A 6,003-nucleotide genomic window follows, 5' to 3' on the forward strand; every position below is an offset into this window, starting at 1 on the left:
ACACAGGCATATCTACAGATGGAAGTTGAGGAGGCCTCTAAAAAGTATCTCACGATAAACACACACAAAGGCCTGTACCAGTACAATCGACTGGTTTTCGGAGTAGCATCAGCTCCAGCTATCTGTCAAAGAGCTATGGAGCAAGTCCTGCAAGGGATTCCGGGCACTCAATGCTACCTAGACGACATCCTTGTAACAGGAGAAAACGACAATGAGCACCTTGCCAATTTGGAGCAGGTGCTCACTAGGCTGAGAGAACGGGACCTACGAGCAAATCGCCCCAAGTGCGAATTTTTCCAGAAACAAATATCATATTGTGGCCATATAATTAATGAAGAAGGGTTGCATAAGTCACCTGAAAAAATTGAAGCAGTCATAAAAGCCCCAGCACCTGAAAATGTCTCACAATTAAGGTCGTTCCTGGGATTGATAAATTACTATCATAAATTTTTACCGAACTTGTCAACTGTTCTGCACCCTCTTAACGCACTGCTACAAATGGGAGTAATTTGGAAATGGAGCGAAGACTGTAAATGTGCCTTCTATAAATGCAAAGGCTTGATCACGTCCAAGGAAGTGTTGGCTCATTACAACCCATCACTGCCAATCAGACTGGCGTGCGATGCATCCCCTTACGGCGTAGGAGAGGTATTATCGCATAGATTCCCTGATGGCTCGGAGCGGCCGATAGCTTTTGCGTCACGCTCATTGAACTCAGCTGAGCGTAACTATGCCCAGATCGACAGGGAAGCACTCAGCCTGGTGTGGGGAGTGAAGAAATTCAACCATTACCTACACGGACAAAAATTTACCTTGTTGACTGACCATCAACCCCTCGTCTCCATATTCAACCCTAGAAAGGGCATTCCCATTATGACAGCGCAAAGGCTACAGAGGTGGTCCCTTTTCCTAGGGGCACACCAATATGACATAGAATACAAAGGATCAAAACAGCATGGGAATGCTGACGGTTTATCGCGCCTACCGTTGCCAATGGTAGAAGAGGCACCTACAGTGGACCCAGTGGAGATGTTCCACTCAACCATAGTGGAATGTCTACCAGTAACAAATTCTACCATTGAAAAGGAAACGAGAAATGACCCGACTCTCTCACGAGTCTACGATTTAACGGTGAAGGGATGGCCAGCACATGGCGAACCACTGTTGCCAGCATTCTCGCAAAGAAGAGAACAGCTGTCAGTGTGCCGAGGAACCTTGATGTGTGGATCCAGAGTGGTGATTCCACCCAAACTCCAGGATAAAGTTCTAAAGGAGCTTCACGAGGGGCATCTGGGTGGAGTGAAAATGAAGAACCTAGCCAGAGCGTTTGTGTGGTGGCCAGGTATCGATGGAGACATCGAAGAAATGACCAAGAGCTGTCTAGGATGCCAGAAGGTCCAAAACGCCCCACCACAAGCCCCTCTACATCCATGGGAGTGGCCCTCATCTCCATGGCAAAGGGTACATATCGACTTTGCTGGTCCATTTATGGACTCAATGTTCTTAATCGCGGTGGATGCACACTCCAAGTGGCCAGAGGTAATAAAGATGTCCTCCACCACCACGGAAAAAACCTTCACAGTATTAAGGACCATATTTGCCAGGAATGGGCTGCCTGAACAGATCTGTTCTGATAATGGACCGCAATTTGTGTCCGAAGAATTCAGGAAATTCTTAAAAAACAATGGGGTTAAGCACTACACGTCCGCCCCATACCATCCCGCCACAAATGGATTAGCTGAAAGGTTTGTCCAGACCTTCAAGAAGGCCATAAAGGCCATGGGTAATGAAGACATAAATCTACAACATAAGGTAGATAACTTCTTGTTTGCGTACAGGAATGCAACACATGTGGCTACAAACCAAACTCCCGCCATGATGTTTTTCAATAGAAGACTAAGATGCCGGCTGGATTTGATCAAGCCAAACATCAGAAGGGACGTAGAGAACCGGCAATTTCAAGGCATGAATGAAAGGCCAACTAGAACCTTCCAGATAGGTCAACAAGTTTTGGCCCAGGACTACCGTACCAAGAAATGGCAGCCTGGAACTATTTGCACACGACTAGGGCCGCTGATGTATACCGTGGACATTGGAGAAAGCATAATAAGGCGCCATGCTGACCAGATCATAGAGTCATCCGAAAAGGGACAACCTACACCACAACTCTATACGCCTAATGATGAAGCAGAGATACCCATAGTATCTACCTCTGATCCAGTGATACTGGAACCAGATGAACCCGACACTGGCATTCAAGCCGAATCGACCTTGCCAAAAGAACCTACTACACCACCAAAAACTACTCACCACCGAGGCGTTATCCGGACCGAGTCAGGAAGCCTCCAGAGAGACTGACTTATAATTGATTAACTGCAGCAAATGTGTAGATTATTGTTCTTGTAAACATGTTAATTAATGATTACTTAAAATGTTATGTACTAATTATCTAAAAGGGGAGGAATTGTAGTGTATGTACCTTTAAGAGCCCCTGTGTACTGTAATACCGGTAGTGACCACTCGGGTATATAAGCCTGTATAGCGTCTTGTATCTTTTAGTTCACCTCCAGACTTTGTTCAGTAAACACCTGTTAAACCAACTCCTGCATTCCGTGTCTCCATTACCACACGGATACAACAGAAGTAACCAACACTGCTGTACCTAAGGGAATAATTAAGACAGACCCGAAATTTGTAACACCAATATATTGTGACTTGAAAATGGAACTCTGTTATCTGCCTTCTAAGAAAGATTTTTTTTGTCTTTGTCTTTGTGTTGGGGAAGTAAGACAATGCACAACAACAGTAAATGCTGGAAAAACTCAGCAGGCCAGGCAACATCCGTGGAGAGATAGTTTCAGGGGGTGGTAACAATCTCGTTTCCCAATGTGCTGTTGATTGATTATTATTACAAGTTGATTACAATAGAAATTCCCTTATGTTGTCGAATTATTAAATGCGTGCACATGTTGATGACTATGAGGTTGTTCTGTGAGCCAACTAAACATTAAATTGCTGATTATCTGCTGTAAGTTAAATTACTAATTTTAACCTGAACAATATGGTCTAAGAGTGTGGTGTTTTCCGCCTTCAGGAGTGCATTCTGGGCAGCACAGGCAACCTCCAATCCAAATGATCGCAGGAAAAAGGTAATTATAATCCTGTGAGACATTACTCCCATTCATGGTAAGCAAAATGATATCAACTTTGGATTATAGAGGCGCTGTCTGCCTATGGAAAACTTTCTTTGCGTTTGAATAAACAAAGTTGAGAGAGAGACCAAATGATAACAAAGGCATAGGTTATATCGGAGATTTGTTACAGTGAAAGGTGTGGTGGATGTGGGGTATATCAAAAAGTATCAGAGTGCGGGGTGCAGGGTATATTGGAGAGTGTTAAAGTGGGGGATTCATGATATATTGAAGACTGTTTCAATGAGTACTGTGAGTTATATCATATAATGTTAGAATGGGAGGTGTGAGATGTATCAAAAAGTGTTACAGTGAGCGGTGTGGAATACATCAACGATCATTACAATAAGGGGCATGCTTTACATCTAAGAGTGTTATGGTGAGGGGTGCGGGATGTATCACAAAGTATTACAGTGAGAGGTGTGAGTATTAGCATAGCGTTACAGTGAGGGGTACGGGCTATATCGAGAATGCTGCAGTGAGGGGCGTGGGCTGTATCAGAGAATCTTACAGTGAGAGATGTGGTTTGTATCACAGATTGTTATAGTAAGGGGTGGGGATATATCAGAGACTGGGGCATTTAGGTGTATCATGGAGTGTTATAGTGAGGAGTGTGGAGTAAAGTACAGAGTAGTACAGAGAGAAGTGTGGGGTACATCAGTAAATATTGCAGTGAGAGCATTCACTGAAGTGCAATTTGGCTTCTCGGCAATACGCCCACAGATGACCCAGTATCACACATATAGCTCGCAATAGTAAGAGCTAATTGTAAATTTTTTACTCTGGATAAGGTCAGTGAGTCCATCAAAACAAGACATGTCAATTCAAATTCAGTACTTGGTTAATGAGGGTTAATTCCTTACATTAAATGGAACACATCATATTAACCTTTTCTCAGTTGTACAACACTTGAACTAAATGCCTCCTCAGTGCCATCAGCTTGCAGTTACCTCTATTATTCTGAGCTCTATCAAAGATCAATGCAACAGAAATGTAAATCCTTGTTTTTAGGGAATACTTAGGAATGATGTTTTATGGAATATTTAAGAATAATGTTAGTCTCAGTGCATGTTAAAGAAATCTCATTGAAGAATGGATGAAATGGAATTAACTAGGCCTGTCTAGAGGATACCACAGGTCATCGGTGGTCAACTGAACAGTATCTATTTTTAATGTGGATTACTGTATTCCTTACTGAAGTCAAGGACCTCAACAACAGCAACAAAAACCTATACTTATATAGCGCCTTTAACGTAATAAAATGTCCCAGCATTAAACACCAGCAAATTAGGTATCGCATGTATTAGATGCAGAGTAATGCTACCTCTACCTGTCCAGGAATACTCCCAGGTCAGGTACAGCATGGGTTAGGTACGGAATGAAGCTCTTTCTACATTGTCTCAAAAAAAAAACCAGTGTCAAGAACAACACAGATTAGATGCAGAGTGAACTTTCTATGTACAACCCCAACTCCAACCTGAGCTTAATTCAAATCCCAGGTCTAAGAATGAACTTGGCTACTGTACTGCCCAGTCACCATCAGAGAGCAGAAACCCTTGAACCATGTGGTCCCCAATTTCATTGGGGCCTGTGGCATGTTCTGACATGTTGGCCTTGCTTTTCCAAGAATTTACCACGAGTTTTCTGCAGGTGTGGGAATGCATCATTAACACCTTAGCAATTTGTTCCTGTCATTCTGTGTTGCTAAATCAGCAAAGGGAACTTTCAGTCACAGAACAATCAATTGCACTACACAAAATATGGGGACTTTTTTTTTAATGTAAAGTTTGACCGGCATTGCCAGCCACACTACTATGCCAGAGATGGTCAATCCAACAAGACTGGAAATAGCGTGCCATTGCAAACCCATGTTAACTAATATAATTAGTGGCTTAGAGGATCTGCTGGAGTCAGGGCAGATGGAGACTGATGGGTGCAAGTGATGCCCTTCCATCGCACCAGATTGGAAAATCCAGGCCATTAAGTGTTGAATGTACTATCACCCAGAACCCTCTCAACTTCACCTTTAACTATTTCTTCACAATCTATAGCACACTGGTAACACCCATTTTTCCTTCTAATCTATAGTAACTTGCACTTGTCTGTATTGAACTTCATCTGTCACTGTTCTGTCTATTTACATATTTTATCTAATTCTTTCTGTAGGTCCTTTGTTGCTTCCTCTGACACGACTACCCCTCCTTGTTTAGAAGGATTTGCTGATAGGGTTAAATGAAGAGGGGTGGGAGGAGGCTTGTGTGGAGCATAAACGCTGGATAAGAGCAGTTGGGCCGAACTGGCTGTTTCTGTGCTATAAATTCTATGTAATGTATCATGTGCAAACCTGGCCAGTTCACATTGCAGAGAAAATAATTCAGAGAGGAATTCAGGTTGACTACATTTCTGATCCAATTCCATCAGTCCCAATATTTATTTCCTCGGAGTTAATAAGTCTATTGGTTGTCAGTATAGTGCCTAGCAAGTTCCAGACTTTGACCTTCTTTAATCAGAGCTGTGTTGGAACAACAATCAGCCTCATTACTTTTACTAATGGTCATACAATTACAGCTATCATACTGCTGCGGCTTGCACATTAATCATCTGACTCCACCTTTCCTTCTTAATGAAATCAGCCAATTGTCGTGATCATCTCCTTCTTAATCAACAGTTCTGCTTAAATACTCAACAAGATGATAAACAAAGGCAAGGATGTGGGAATTCAGATTTTTCTGCAAAACACTCTCCTGATGATCCAGGAGACAGGGAGTTCGAGACTCACAGCTCACTTTGTTGTCTGCACTCCTCAAAGACA

The sequence above is a fragment of the Somniosus microcephalus genome, chromosome 1 (assembly GCF_052327205.1).
Source record: "Somniosus microcephalus isolate GS21.2 chromosome 1, FLI_Smic_1.0, whole genome shotgun sequence".
NCBI lineage: Eukaryota > Metazoa > Chordata > Chondrichthyes > Squaliformes > Somniosidae > Somniosus > Somniosus microcephalus.